The sequence below is a fragment of the Pinus tabuliformis genome, chromosome 5_2 (assembly GCF_031772625.1).
Source record: "Pinus tabuliformis cultivar Carrire ecotype Pingquan chromosome 5_2, CPIR1, whole genome shotgun sequence".
In the NCBI taxonomy this organism is placed as follows: Eukaryota; Viridiplantae; Streptophyta; class Pinopsida; order Pinales; family Pinaceae; genus Pinus; species Pinus tabuliformis.
The window spans coordinates 180406505-180423353 of record NC_142306.1 but is presented as its reverse complement, the minus strand read 5'-3'; the positions used below and the strand labels follow the sequence as shown (position 1 = coordinate 180423353).

Genomic DNA, 16849 nt, shown 5'->3' with positions numbered 1-16849 from the left:
CGTGCCTGAGTCGGGTTGGGTTGTTTCATTCACCGGTCACATCACCATGGTCTCGCCATACCATCCACATTTGGGGTAAATGCTACCGATCCATCACATAAGTGTCCCCGACATGTTCAAGAGAAGTCATCCAGAGAAGTCAACCGTGTCCCATCCACTGCCATACATTATACTTCATTCTTTCATGACCGCCACCCTGAACCATATATCATCAGTTCATTTTCACCTCCATCAAAATCATTTGCTCCGTTCCGTGTCATTGATGTGGGATTCATCAAGGCCCTCCTTTGACGGATCGCTTCTTGTCGACATCAGCTCATTATCCAAGAAGTTGATCTAGGAACACCCCATTCAGTACTTTGAAGCTTGCATGCCTCAATGGCAAGTTTCTCACTTCCGACGACAGGTATACATCAATGACCTTCGACCGAAAGATTTTGCGTGGTGTTCGATGCCAAGTCCTTTATTCACACCACGTGAATTGTACTGCAGTACCTTGAGGGTCATCATCCTTATCGGTGATTCCTCTCGCGCTTGTTAACAGTTTACATCATTGACTGGTAATCAAGCGATGTCTTTCCATGTTCGACTTCAGAACATTTCTCACATGGATCAACTTGTACTTCGAGTGAAGATCAGACGAGATTGAAGACCCCGGATCTAGTTTCATCCATCCGGGCTGCGATATATATTCAGGAAAATAAAGACATTGAAATGTACAACATTGCAGCACAAATAATCATCCTACCAAAAGGATGATGGCTCTATCAGAATCATCAGTCTACCATCAGATGGTTGTCTGTCCTATGTACATGAAAATGAATTTATAAAGTTGAGCATGGGAATGCCCGCCTCAGCTAGATCATGAAAATAGTATGAAGATAATGTATTGTATTGTATCTTATTACAGGTCTCCTCCCAGCATTGAAAGAACTTCGGACCCTCCTAATAAAGCAGTTCACCCGATAAACGGCCTCATACTTTAGGGGGCAACTGTTATTGACATTTTTGTGCCTTACAGCTCTAAGCATGAAATGTCATAAACCAAGGGCTCCTAAGTCCTTACAAGTGTTGTTCTAACTCCTAAAGGAACAAGGTCAAAAAATTACAGCTTCTCCCAGAAGTTCTCCACCAAAAACTACTCAAAATTGGTCAAAACTGGATCAGCGCACCTAAATGCACTACCAGGGTGCTATGCAGCGCACCTTGTACACACGGGAAGTGCATTTCAGTGCACCTAAATACACTGTGAGGGTGCGATGGACGGGAAAAGACAAGTGGCGGAGATAGTTTGCGAGGTGGATGATCATGGAATCTTCCAGAAACTTCTCATGGGACACTTGCCTCCCAAAATCGCCCAAGGATGAGTAAGAGATCAATGAGATCTCCAAGTGGCATCAAGAACTATCAGAGAGAAGACACTAATCAAAAACCCAGAGCTGACTCACACCTCTGCAAATATCTATATATAGATCTCTCATCCCAGAGATCCAGGGGTGGGAGGCTAGAATTTTGTACTTTGCAGAGAATTGTTGTTGGTTTGAGATTGAGATTAGCGCATTGGGTGATTTATGCTTTGTTGGAGGTGAGGAAGGGATTCCTTTGCTGGGAGGTAGATGCTGGATCGAGACTCACTTGGTTGTATCTCCTCCTGGACCTTCTTATTGCATTAATAAAACTATTTGAGTTTCTTCTACATGCTTGTGTATCAGTGATGTTTTGTTATATTTGCATGTTTAGCTTAATCTAATCCTAAGCTTTTTATGAATGTAAATCTATATCTTCGTGTAGTTTCTCTCTTCTGTGATCTTGTAGGAATTTGGTGAAGCTGGGCCGGTAAGGGAGCAGGGAGCTGGAAGCTATTGAAGAGGGGAGCGATTGGATCAACAAACTAGCGCAAGACATAGGTTAGTTTATCCTTCCTCTTCGTTAACATTTCATAAAGAAGAATACACAAGTAGTTTTCTTTGTTTGTTGCTAAGGCACTGTCACACCTTAGAGTGGGATAGGGGCGTTCTGAATAGATACTTTTCCCAACAACAAAATCATTTGCTCCGTTCTGTGTCATTGATGTGGGATTCATCAAGGCCCTCCTTTGACGGATCGCTTCTTGTCAACATCAGCTCATTATCCAAGAAGTTGATCTAGGAACACCCCATTCAGTAATTTGAAGCTTGCATGCCTCAATGGCAAGTTTCTCACTTCCGGCGACAGGTATACATCAATGACCTTCGACCGAAAGATTTTGCGTGGTGTTCGACGCCAAGTCCTTTATTCACACCACGTGAATTGTACTGCAGTACCTTGAGGGTCATCATCCTTATCGGTGATTCCTCTCATGCTTGTTAACAGTTTACATCATTTACTGGTAATCAAGCGATGTCTTTCCATGTTCGACTTCAAAACATTTCTCACATGGATCGACTTGTACTTCGAGTGAAGATCGGACGAGATTGAAGACCCCGGATCTAGTTTCATCAATCCCGGTTGCGATATATATTCAGGAAAAATAAGGACATTGACATGTACAGCATTGCAGCACAGATAATCATCCTACCAAAAGGATGATGACTTCATCAAAATCATCAGTCTACCATCAGACGATTGTCTGTCCTATGTACATAAAAATGAATCTATAAAGCTGAGCATGGGAATGCCCGCCTCAGCTAGATCATGAAAACAGTATGAAAATAATGTATTGTATTGTATCTTATTACAGGTCTCCTCCCAGCATTGAAAGAACTTTGGATCCTCCTAATAAAGCATTTCACCTGATAAACGGCCTCATACTTTAGGGGGCAACTGTTATAGACATTTTTGTGCCTTACAGCTCTAAGCATGAAATGTCCATAATCCAAGGGATCTAAAGTCCCTAAAAGTGTTGTTCCTACCCCTAAAGGAACAAGGTCAACCAATGACAGCTTCTCCCAGAAGTTCTCCACCAAAAACTGCTCAAAACTAGTCAAATCAGGATCAATTCAGAAGCTCCACTAGCTGGCTGCGTTGCAAAGCACCCAAATACACTGGCTAGGTGCGTTGCAACGCACTTGAATGCACTACCCAGGTGCGTTGAGCGGGAAATGACAAGTGTCAGAGTCATTCAACGAGGTGGAGAGACAATGGAAGCTTCCAGAATCTTCTCCAATGACACTTGCCTCACTGAATTCGACCAGTGATGAGTAAGAGGCTCTCAGCCTCCAAGTGGAAGCAAGAACTGACAGAGAGAAGCCACAAGTCAAAACATAAGCTGACTCATCCTCTCTGCTTACATCTATATATGGATCCCTCATCCCAGAGATCTAGAGGCTGGAATTTTGTACTTTGCAGAGAATTGTTGTTGGTTTGAGATTGAGATTAGTGCATTGGGTGATTTATGCTTTGTTGGAGGTGAGGAATGGATTCCTTTGCTAGGAGGTAGATGCTGGATCGGGACTCACTTGGTTGTATCTCCTCCTGGATCTTCTTATTGCATTAATAAAACTATTTGAGTTTCTTCTACATGCTTGTGTATCAGTGATGTTTTGTTATATTTGCATGTTTAGCTTAATCTGATCCTAAGCTTTTTATGAATGTAAATCTATATCTTCGTGTAGTTTCTCTCTTCTGTGATCTTGCAGGAATTTGGTGAAGCTGGGCTGGTAAGGGAGCAGGGAGTTGGAAGCTATTGAAGAGGGGAGCGATTGGATCAACAAACTAGCGCAAGACACAGGTTAGTTTATCCTTCCTCTTCGTTTACATTTCATAAAGAAGAATACACAAGTAGTTTTCCTTGTTTGTTGCTAAGGCACTGTCACACCTTAGAGTGGGATAGGGGCATTCTGAATAGATACTTTTCCCAACAACAAAATCACAACCTCACCAAATTCTTTTTCATACTCTTGGATGCAAATTATTCCATATTGGTTATTTCTTGTTTAAACAAAAATAAGCTAGTTTCCCATCCTTGTAGACAATCTAGTGAAAGAAATCTAGTTGATTTCATTGGCTTCGTTGGTCTCAAGATATTTTATGTGTCACTAGAGATACATCCATAGAATCCTCTCGCTGGTTCTTATGGAAACAAGCTTTCATTCATTGTAGGAAAAATAGATGAGAGGAAATGTTCATCATCTACTAACAGTTGCAAGTTTTTGGACTAGAGCATGCAATTTACTGCCTTATCATCAAAACCTAAAATACACCCTAACTTAACCACCTCACATAAACTCGCAACAAGTTCAGGATGCTCATGAAACAAGCTAGATGAAATTGCCTCTGCAAAATAAGTTGCTGAGGACAAAGTTTCCTTTGGATTGTGTGGGCCAGACTTTTTGATCAAAATTTGCTTCTTACACTTTTCCCATCTCACCAAACTAGTTTTTCTTCCCTTAAACTTATCTTCCACAACATTTTATGTTGATACTGAAAGTGAGTACTCAATTGTATATGGTTTAGTAGCTTCATAGATAGTAGACTCAGCAAGAGTACTCACAATTTGATGCCTTATATGAGGTGGAAATTTGGTGAAAGGGTGTGCAATATATGCTAAGATAACTCTGTATATTCCTACTTTGACCATCCCCTTTCCTACATGAATCTTTTGCAAAGAAATGTCATTTGAAATAGAGATGTCAACCTTTTGTGTTCCTTGGGATATGTTCTGAGTGCCAAGATGGATATAAATTGAGAACAAGGAGTCCAATGGTATGTTTGGATCTGAAGGTTTAGGATGCCATGCAAATTTTGCACTTGCAAAAGATCCCATGAAGAACTCTTTCAACTTCAAGTCATCAGCAATGAAGGTTTCATTTGGGGAGCTTAGATGGATATCTCCAGAGTTTTTGTAAGCTTGCAATTTATTGCATCATCATTAAAACCTAAAATACACCCTAACTTAACAACCTCACATAAAACTGCAACAAGATCAAGATGCTCGAGCAACAAGCCAGCTGAAATTGTTTTTGCAAAATCAGTTGCTAGGGACATAGTTTCCTTTTTATTCTGTGGATCATACATTTTGATCAAAATTTGCTTCTTACACTTTTCCCATCTCACCTTATTGGTTCTTCTTCCTTTAAACTTATCTTCCACACCATTTTTTTTTGGTACTGAAAGTGAGTACTCAACTATAGTTGGTTTAGTAGCTTCATAGATAGTAGACTCAATAAGAGTATGCACACTTTGGTTCGTTATATTAGGTGGAAATTTGGCGAAAGGGTGTGCAATATATGGTAAAATAACTTTGTATAGTCCTACTCTGACCATCCCCTTTCCTACAAGAATCTTTTGCAAAGGGATGTCATTTGAAACAGAGATGTCAACCTTTTGTGTTGGTTGGGATATGTTTCAAGCTCCAAGATGGATATAAATTGAGAGAAATGAGTCCAATGGTATGTTGGGATAAGAAGGGTTATGATTCCATGCAAATTTTGGGCTTGCAGAAGATCCCATGAACAACTCTTTCAACTTGAAGTCATTAGCAATGAAGGTTTCATTTGGGTCATTTAGCTAGATATATCCAGAGCTTGTGTAAAATGGAAATTTACTGCATCATCATCAGTACCTAAAATACTCACTAACTTAACCACCTCATATAAACCTACAACAAGATCAGGATGCTCAGGCAAAAAGCAAGTTGAAACCGCCTCTACAAAATCAGTTGCTAATGACATAGTTTCCTTTTGATTGTTTGGATCAAACTTTTTTATCAAAATTCATTGTTGGGTCCCTATAATACTAGTGATTACCCCATTACTATTGTAGTTATACCCCTTATTTATATTGTTGTTCCCCTATTACCCCCATGTTGTTATTTTTGTGCCCCATAGAATCCCTCTATTGTTATTTTTGTGGCTTTATATTATTATTGTTAGGTCGGCTAGATTATATTGTGACTCCTTACACTCCTATATATAGAAAGGAGGTTTTGTCATTTGTATCATCCAAGAATTGTTCATTTATGTAATGTAAAGGAGGTTTCCCCCTCGAAGAGGCTGAATTATAAGGCGTTGATCTTTCTTTTCTATCTTTTCTTGAGCTGGTTTCATAACATTTGGTATCAGAGCTTTGGATTCTAGGGTTTCGCTGCTCCAAATAGGTAATCGTTGCATTTTTGCTATAAATTTTTTTCTGTGACGTTTCAGAAGTCGCAAAAAATACCCATTTGAGAAGAAATCACGCTGAACATTGGATCCGAATTTCAGAGCTTTTTGCGCGATATTTGCGGAGATATGATCTGAGGAAGTTGGTCTTTTTGCAGACTCCTGAATTACATTCAAAACAGGTGACCTGGAGAAAATCGTCATAACTTTCTCTCTGGGGATCAGATTGAAATTTCGTAAGAAGGTATAGAAAGAGGATGGACTGTAGTTTATTGTATGCAAGTTTCAGATCCAAAGGTTGAAACAGTGACTCGTGGCACGTCGTACAAGTTCGCTCTACTCAACTTGTCTAAAAGCAAGTCACTGTGGGAGATTTCACATAACTCTTCCTTGGAGAATCCGATTTGGGTCAGACTTGTGGCATTGGAAATAGGACGTAGAAGGATACTACAGGTTGCAACTTTAGAATTGGATGATCTAAAATTACAGAGATACATCAGATTCAATATCAGGCTTCTATAAAGTGAAAAAAGGTGTGTAGTTTTTTTTTTTTTTTGTGTAAGCTTGGTTTAACGGAATTCAAAGGGCATAGTAAAGCATTATTATCGGTAACTGATGCCCCGAGGAAAGAAAATGCAAACACCTAGTAAGGAACCTGAAAGCTTTAGCATGACTCATGAAGAAGAGGAAGAAATGTTACATGATATATCAAAATTACAAGAACAAGTGGAACATATGTCACACTCACAAAAGCTAACAGAAGCTAAGATAAATGGCGTGGAATCTAAGATAAATGGAGTGGAGTCTAAGATAAAGGGCATGGAAGCTAAGATGGATGATTTGAAGACAGATTTGAAGACAAACATGGCAGATTTGAAGACAGACATGGCAGATTTGAAGACAGATTTGATAGATTTTCTACAAGAAATACTTACTAATGGTGAAAAGGTTGTAAAGGAAACTCATGATGTGAACAAAAGTAATGTTAATCATGATTCCATAGACTCTAATGTTGGATCGAAGACCCACCATATTCCAAAAATCGATATGAGGAAGTTTGATGGCAAGGATCCCGCCACATGGATATTACAGATGGAGCAGTTCTTCGATCTCAATAATGTGCAAGACACACAAAAGGTACGTATGGAAACTGTATATTTGGAACCAAATCAATTTGTATGGTATCAATGGCTTTGCTCTCGTAAAAAATTTATCACTTGGGCAATTTTTACGGAAGAATTGATAGCACATTATGAAGATACAAAAAGCAACACTTTTTTTAGCCAATTGATAAGTCTCAAACAAAAGGGTTCAGTAATGGAGCTTCCTACAGCTTCTCGATTGCACCCAGTTTTCCATGTTTCATGTTTAAAGAAGGTTATAGGCGACAAGCTCCCAGTTCAAACAATATTGCTAGAACTTGACGAGGAAGGAAAAATTATATTGGAACCGGAAGCAGTCACAGAAACAAGAACTTGACAGCTACGAAATCGATCAATTTCAGAGTATCTTATCAAGTGGAAGAACTTATCCGCTGAAGATTCCACATGGGAGGATGAGAATTTTATGTAGAAGTATCCAGAACTACTCAAGCGTTGAGGACAACACTTTTTTGAAGGAGAGGGGCATGTTGGGTCCCTATAATACTAGTGATTACCCCATTACTATTGTAGTTATACCCCTTATTTATATTGTTGTGCCCCTATTACCCCCATGTTGTTATTTCTATGCCCCATAGAATCCCTCTATTGTTATTTTTGTGGCTTTATATTATTATTGTTAGGTCGGCTGGATTATATTGTGACTCCTTACACTCCTATATATAGAAAGGAGATTTTGTCATTTGTATCATCCAAGAATTGTTCATTTATGTAATGTAAAGGAGGTTGCCCCCTCGAAGAGGCTGAATTCTAAGGCGTTGATCTTTCTTTTCTATCTTTTCTTGAGCTGGTTTCATAACATTCACTTCTTACACTTTTCCCATCTCACAAGACTAGTTCTTCTTCCTTTAAACTTATCTTCCACACCATTTTCTGTTGGTACTGAAAGTGAGTACTCAACTCTAAATGGTTCAGTAGCTTCATAGATAGTAAAATTAGTAAGAGTACTCACACTTTGATGCCTTATATCAGGTGGAAATTTGGCGAAAGGGTGTGCAAGATATGCTAAAATAAATATGTATAGTCATACTCCGACCATCCCCTTTCTTGTAGGAATATTTTACAAAGAGATGTCATTTGAAACAGAGATGTCAACCTTTTGTGTTGCTTGGGATATGTTCTGAGCTCCAAGATGGATATAAATTGAGAATAATGAGTCCAATGGTATGTTGGGATTGCAAGGGTTAGGATGTGATGCAAATTTTGGGCTTGCAGAAGATCCCATGAATAACTCTTTCAAATTCAACTCATTAGGAATGAAGGTTTCATTTGCAGCACTTAGCCACTATGTTAATGTCCATGTGAAATATACTCATAGATCCTCTTTTTTGTTATTATTTACATTAACACTATATTTTTTTGGCCAAAGTTTGTGACTAATTCCCCTTCAATCCTGCTATCCAACTACTAGAAGATAGGATTCCCAAGCTAGAGGTTAAATGAAATGTCCCAAGGTACCTTTCCTTTGGGAACAAACTTTGGGTCAATGATCCAACTGCTAAACCACAACCTAGCTAACAATTAAATCATCCTCTTAATACATTGTTATGTATTTCCAAACTCCCACATGGGCTCTAAAGCTATGACTTCTCTTCGACAATAACCAGGCTGCAAAGAACCTCTCTTCTCTTATTTCAATAGCCTTGATGGTTAGAAAGGGCTTTTCTTCTCTATGTGAAATAGTCCCCACTCTGGGCATAAATCAGTCTATAAAACACCTTGTTGGGCTCTAAAAGTATTACCCTTTCATGTAATAATTGTGAGACACATGGTATGTAGAGCATTATTTGTATAACAAAATTTGTCAGTCCAAAAGTTGCCTTTATTTCCAAGTCCTAGATTAATGTGAGAACATCCTCATTCACTCTCGTCTTTAATATCAGTGACAATTTATGTGCCATCTTTGACTATGCTATGCCCTGTGAGGTTTTGTGACATGTGGCTATTTTTTGTGTCATGTTATAAACTATTTAGACTCTGGCATAGCTCTATATTGGATTAAATTCAACATTAATACTCCTCTCTTTCTTTTCTGCTTACCCACTAGTATAAAGCACCTTGCTTCTTTTTATGCAATAAATCCCGCACTAGAGATTTTTTAGATATCTAAAGTTGTGGGTGAATATTTACTATTTTAAGTATTGTTAAATATTATTTTATAAATATAAATGTTATTTTGATTAAACATATATATATTTTTAAATGTATTTTGATTAATTTTTTATAATTTTTATTCTAAATTTGTAAATATTAATTTAAGTTTTATATATTTATAATAAAATATATATTTAAAAAGTTTTCTTTATGACATATAAATTAGGTATTTATAAAAGTAATTTAGTTAAAATAAGGCTATGATAATCTTAATTTGGATTAGGTTTTTACTTATTGAAACTCTGGCTATGATGAGGTATCAAAGACAAAAATACCTATGATTTTTCAACTCTAGTTACAATCACTATTTGTGTGAGAGGAATAGTCCAAAGATGTTAATTCTTAGATAAATCATTGGAGAATATAAATGATCAATTGACAATACAATTGAAATAACATAACATTTAAATTAAAGGAGTGAGTTTGGTTTAATTAAGAAGTAGGGGATAAATAAATTAAGATACTTTACTGCAGTTATCTAACCCAATCTAAAACATAAAAATGTCTTTATATTAGAACTAGTTTAAAGAAAATCAGCATTATTAAAATAAGATTGAACTCTCACGATCTCCATTGTGAAACGTAGCACTGGAAAAATTGCAAAACACAATGGGATGCAGTTGTCTCTCATCTTCATGATACTAAAAAGGTAGAGGATGGAAAACACATTTTAAAAATGTAGAGGATAGAAAATGAATTTTTTTAAGAGTATTTTACATATACCCATATTAGACCTCAAGTTTAAAGTATTTGTAATAATAACTATAATGACTTGTTAAGTCACCAAAATTATAAACATTTAGTAATGGTTATTTTCAAGTACTCATCATCCTAAGATTCTCGCCACAAAAATATTCAAACTATCATTATAATTTTTCACTCAAATTTCGCTATAGTTAGATCACATAAGATCTCACATATTTTTTCATCTATGCTCTTCTTCTATATGGGCTACTGACTTATGACATTTCCTTTGCAACATCTGGTTCAAATGCTACTATATATCAAATTTTGAGTAATATCATTGGCTATGTTAATTGAGGTTATCTCAGGTGGTTGAACAAAATATCTAGTGACATGATGCAATATAATTCCAACAACTTCACCCTAGCCATGATGAGAAACCTCACAACCTCTTTACCATCCACCTAACAAATTATTGAAAATTAAATTAAAATTATGGAAGTTGTATTGATTTGTATTGTCTTTTATTTTAAAGTATCATAGCAAGTTTCTATAATATGTATCCTTTGAAGACAATTATTGCAACTTATTGATCATAAAATTTCATTTGCACTACTTTTTAGTAAATATTTCATAATTTAACTTAATATTGAGACTAGTTTATAGTAATCATTGAAAGCACACAACCTTTGTGTTTTTCATGATATCTTCCCCCACCTCCACCCTCATCCTCACCTTCACATTCACCTCCGTCTTCATATAATGGTTACGACATCTATAGGATTAAGCACATGAAACATAAAGGGAGTGATCTTTAACATTAATGTCTTGAATTAGATTACCCACAAATGATTGTCAAGACTTATTTCATCTATACAAATGATTGTTGAATGAAGTAGTAGTTGTGGGAGGGAACCACCCTTGAATTTTATCAATCCATGAGATCACCAAAGAGATTAGCTACCTAAGTTGGTAAATAATTTACCCATGAATAGTCCAGTATGCCAACAATTTCTTGATTTTTACTAGTAAATAATTTGATTTATCCCATATATATCAAATCCCATTACCTTGATTTATCTCTTTAAATACTCTTTTGATTTTCTTTGAGTTAATAAAGTTTGGTAACAAATGCGTATTTTATACTTTCTCATAATAGGAAGTAGATTGACCCACTCTCTTTAGTATTAAGTTTTCTTCCATTATTATTGTGTTCTCTCCTTCTCACTACATATTCACACCACCATTATGAGATCAAATATCATTTCCTTGATCTATTCCCAACACCATATCCCTATCTTTGACATCATTTCCCTATAGTCTTTCATTATCTTGATGGAATTATCATTGCTCCATTCATCCATAATCAATATCACGCATAATCTAGTTCAGGTCAAATTGAAGACAAATGTTCATTTATGCAAAACTCTATTAATGTCTTGTTGGATTGATTAAGTTTTTTACATCAAAGCATCTTACAATTTGTCTAGTGGTAAGTAAGAAATCAAAATCTCTATAACACCATTATTACTAGGTTGGAAATCATGAGGCACAATTACATATTGTGAGTTGACTAGAACATTAAAAGTGCATGCTAAAGTTGTATAACTGATGCACTTGATAGGGTTGAAGATTGTAGGTAATTTGAAATATTATTGCAAGCCATTGTTCAAAGTTTCTAACGTGTTAATAATTTCCACTCTATATCATGTAGTATTTATAGAATATAAAAATTTGACTAGAAAAAATTACAATTTATAAAGTCATAAGATACTGATAATAATTTGTGAGCTTTGAGAATTTGATCAAACCACGATATGAAGAGAAAGGACACCAAAAATTGATCATGAAGACTATGATAAAAGACATAGTGAATCTTTAATTCTTCTAAAATTGTGAATTAAAAATCCTTTGATTTTTGGTAAGGAATGTAAAATAGCATTAGACTTATGCCCAACCATCAAGGAGCATTATAAGCTAAACAAACATTGTATGTGAAAATTTTCTTGTTTTCCATGAAATTGTGAGGAGGAGAATTAAGCTCTCTCATATTAGGAAGGTAATAGCTTATGAAGATATGACTACTTTGTTGATATTAAGCTTACCACCATCATTTGATTCAGTTTTTTAGTGATTTCATGTGCTTGTGGAGACTCGAAAACTTATGTTTACATAGTTATGAACATTTCCTCTATGGAAGGAAAGGAGATTAAAGTAGAGAGAGGCATTGAACTCATCCACCATAGATATTGCATTCAGTGCATGGTACAAAGGCAAAGAGAAACAAAACATTGGTAACAATGTATCTAAGAAATGTATGTTTAGATGTTATTATTGTGACAAACTTACACAATCCAATAGAGGTTATTAAGAAAACAAGTATTACTTGGTAATAGGTTAAAATAAATCTAAGACATTTAAAGGTCGTTGATGGAGAGGGTGAAGAAGAAGAATTGAGTTATTTTTCATTTTTGGTTTCACAACATCAATCAATAAAATTTACAACCTTGTATTTCAATTTACACATATATCTTATCATTACGAATTTCACAAGAATTGGTATATCTATTTGGGATGCTCATGTCACAATAAGTAATATTTTAAGTTATACATCAAAAAAAACTTCAACCATATTTAATATGAGTAGTATATTAAGTTAAAAATAAATATATATCTGATAATTATAATAAAAAATTGAAACATTTAAACCACCGTAGATTTGATTCATCTCATCTCTTGGTAGATCAAGAGTTAAGATGGATCTATGTCTTGAGAAAATTCCAAAGCAATGGAGACAATGCATCATGAATCCATCACAAGGATCAAAATATTTCATTCTACATCTCAAGATGTTAAAATAAAATAAAAAATCATGAAATTAAATAAATTATAAATTTATTTTAAATTATTATTATTAATAACTAATTACAAAAAAAATTAATATATAAGTTAAACACATATACATTAAAAAAAACTTGGAACGAGATTCTTAACTATGGAGATTTACCTCCACTTTACGATGAATATTCTTAATCTATAAATAGATTTTGTTACAATGCCATGGGCCAATACCATGACTTTTCAATACCACATGCCCAAGAAACCATAACTCATTTCAAATGACACTTATTCATATGCCATTTTTTAATTAATCAATTTAATTAAAAGGGAGCTTATATCCATACCATCCACCTAATAATTATTGATAATTCAAATAAAATTCTCCAAGGAAGTTGCTATAAGATGTATCCCTTGAAGAAGATTATTGTAGCTTGTATATCACAAGATTCCATTTGCACTATGTTTTAGTAATAATTTCATAATTTTACTTAATACCATGACTAATTTATATTAATCATTGAAAGAACACTTTATGTTTTGCATAATATCTCTGAGGTCTCCACCCTTGCCTGAACACCTTCGCTCTCATATGACCGTTAAGACATCTAAGAGGATTAATCACATAAAGCATAAGAGGAGTGATCATTGCTAGTGATGAAACATAGGTTCAAATCTTTGCTAGTGACATGTTGAGTTATAATGGCAGCAATCTCACCCTAGAACAACAAAGTCCATTACAATGTAGCTAGCTAGTATGAATATATATTAAGGATCAAAATTCCACCAAAACTAACTAAATTATAGCTTTAATTATTATTATTATTACTATTATTATTACAAAAAGAATTAATACATAAATTAAAAACACATACATTTAAAATACATAACAATATTTTTAACCATGGATATATATCTCCACTTTACCATGGAGATTCTTTTATAAATAGAATTTGTTACAATACCATGTGCCAATAGCATGACTTATCAATACCATAAGCCCAAGAAAACAATACCATGGATTATCATAAAATTTCATTTGCATATCTTTTTAGTAATGATTTCATAATTTCACTTAGCAAATAGTTTATACTAATCATTTGAAGCAAATAGTCTTTATGTTTTTGCATAATATTTCCCTGCACCTAGCGTAGCATGATTCCATAAAGGAAACAAATACCATAAAAAATATCTAAATTATAACTTTATTATTACTATTATTATTAACGAGGCTACATCCAGCTTAACCTGAGAGGGATCAAATCTCTAGAAGTGTAAACCTATTTATCAATAATATGATTACTTCTATCAATAATATGTAAATACATCTAATATTAACATAATAATTTTAAAGATGCTGAATATTGTTAATAATTTTAATGAAAGATTAATTTTATCAATAATGTGTAAATACATATAATATTAATATAATAATTATGCTTAATTACCTGAGTTTATTGAGATGATAAATATTGTTAATAACTTTAATGAATGATTAATTTTATCAATAATGTGTAAATATATATAATATTAATATAATAATTTTAAAGATGCTAAATATAATCTTGTCGTTTAATTTTAAATTTGTTTATTTACCTCAGTTTGCTGAGATGATAAATATTGTTAATAACTTTAATGATGAAAAATGATGAAATAAATATTTTGAATGAAAAGTGTCAATGTAATAGTGTTGAATGATAGAACACATACACACTCTCTCTCCATCTCTCCCTTGTCACTCCTCTCTCTCCACTTCTCACTCTATGTATTTCTTCTTCACTTGATCTCTCCTCTTTTCTCGCTCCCTCTCTCCTCCTCCCTCTCTCAAGTCCTCTCTCTCGTCCTTCCTCTCTCTCCTTTTCTCTCCTACCTCCCTCTCTCTTCCCCCATCACTCTCTCTCTCTCTCTCTCTCTCTCTCTCTCTCTCTCTCTCTCTCTCTCTCTCTTCCCTCCAATCCTCTCTCTTCCCCTGTCACTTTCCACCTCTATCTCAAGCCCCCTCTCCCCCTTTCTTGTCACGACCATTTCCATACTTTTCCAAATATCCATAAAAAAAAAATTTAAAAAGGTAACTATCACCTTCCTAAACATAACAATGTAAATCTATAATCTGATAATTGCGCTTTACCCTTTCTTTACCATCATCAAACATATACATAAGCATAAAAGTCTTTAACCTATGCACAATTGTTCACGGCATGCATGTTTTGTTTAAAGTCAATGCCTTTATATTATATTTGACACAACGTTAACATAGCATAAGTATGGATCCACTCTACCATCTGACATACTAGCCGAGATATTTATCAAACGACAGAGCTAATGGTGTGGACTTGATGTCCCACCGCAGTACCGGATGACAGATCATCCTTACCATAAAGGCATCAGTACTTCCAGGGCAGGTGGCGTAACCTGGTTTCACCAGCCACGTGATGCGTTGGTATTGCAGACTTTGGGCTTACCGCCACAGTCTCCCGCCTTACTTCGACGGTTCAGATCATGTTTGGTGATCGAAGGGTTAAGAATTGTTCCGGGTTTTGCTATGACTATTAAATGGATTCGTATTGGCATTTTGCTCATTTGCTGCCGCGGTCTTTGCGGACCTGGTGCAATGTTTCTCCTCCAGCTCGCATCTGAACACCTTTGTGTCTCCGGCCTGCAACACTCCAGGGTTCCTCTCAGCCCAGAACCAAATCCTCACAGGTGACTTCGGTTGATAGTCTTTGTTTGCATTTGAAGCATTGTATTTATGAGAAATTCCCTTACAGGTTCTTATGTTTTCCCTGACAAATTTCATGCAGCTGCAACCTACTATATTGCAGCAAGATCATGGCGTTCCTTCAGCTGAGCCTACCTCCGGCACTACCCAGGTATGACTCGGCATTTGGGGTTTGGTTTTGAATTTAGAGATTTAAGTTTCGGTCTTGAGCCACCATCTGTGACTTGGTGCAGACCTTATTTTCCAGCTCGATTCTCTTAAATCCGTTGCCGGGTATTCCTTGTGGGAAGCCCCTACAGCGGCCTTCACTGCAATCGACGGGGTTCCTCTGTTGAGAGGCTTAAGTTTATGAAACCGTCTCCAAGTTCTGTTATATATTTTTATGCTTTACTGTTTAGTTTCCGGCCGTTGCTGTAGACTTGGTGTCGTTACATGATTTCGGTCTTTGGTCCTTAAACTCAGAACTTGTATTATTATTTAGGGGCGTGACCCCCTTCGTCAAATGTATAGTTTCATTTAAGCTTATCAGTTCGCTGTTGGTACTGCTCGTATTTTGCAGATGTATGTAAACCCTAAGCCCTCGGGCATTCCTGTGTTTTAATGGAATATTTCTTTTTTGTTCATCGCTGTTCAGTCAGAGATATGAGCGTGTATTCTGTTATTAACTGTCTTTTGGTCACATGCGGCCTCCGCCTCTGTGATTACTTGTGTAACTTGTCCATTCTTGATTCGCGACCCAGTGGTTCTAAGAGTTATAATATCTTTGCATGTTACGCCTCGGCGTCTGTTCACTGTCTGAATGCTTAGACCTTTCCCTATGGACAGGGCGGCCCTTTGGTATAGTTATTATCTTTGCGACAGATTCATTACAGTCTCTTTGTTTTTAATATAAGGGTTTTACTTCTATGTTGCATGCACAGCCTTTCGGCCTTAGCAAGTTTAGTAATTAATTTCGCATGCTCACACAGGTTCCATTACGGTTAGTATATAGACATATACTCCAGCTCTGAGACTGATATACATATCTTTGTCGTTTACATGCATTTGTATCATCTATATTCCACTACTGTTGCATTTGTTATTATAATACATCGTTCTTTCACTTGTTTGCGATACACTGTGCGCAGTATAGTCTCATACCACAGATTTCTCTGTTAAAAAGATTTATGCAACGAATACAAAGATTCGATAGCGAATGCCTTGGTGAATATAGC

At 35.7% G+C, this 16849-nt stretch overlaps 1 long non-coding RNA gene across 1 annotated transcript; it reads left to right on the top strand.

Annotated features, from left to right (window-relative positions):
- The first annotated feature begins 15425 nt into the window (after nucleotides 1-15425).
- LOC149158132 (uncharacterized) lies at nucleotides 15426-16258 on the top strand. Its single transcript, XR_016262023.1, has 3 exons — nucleotides 15426-15619; nucleotides 15718-15786; nucleotides 15869-16258. It is a non-coding gene; the product is annotated as an uncharacterized LOC149158132 (long non-coding RNA).
- The last annotated feature ends 591 nt before the right edge of the window (nucleotides 16259-16849 follow it).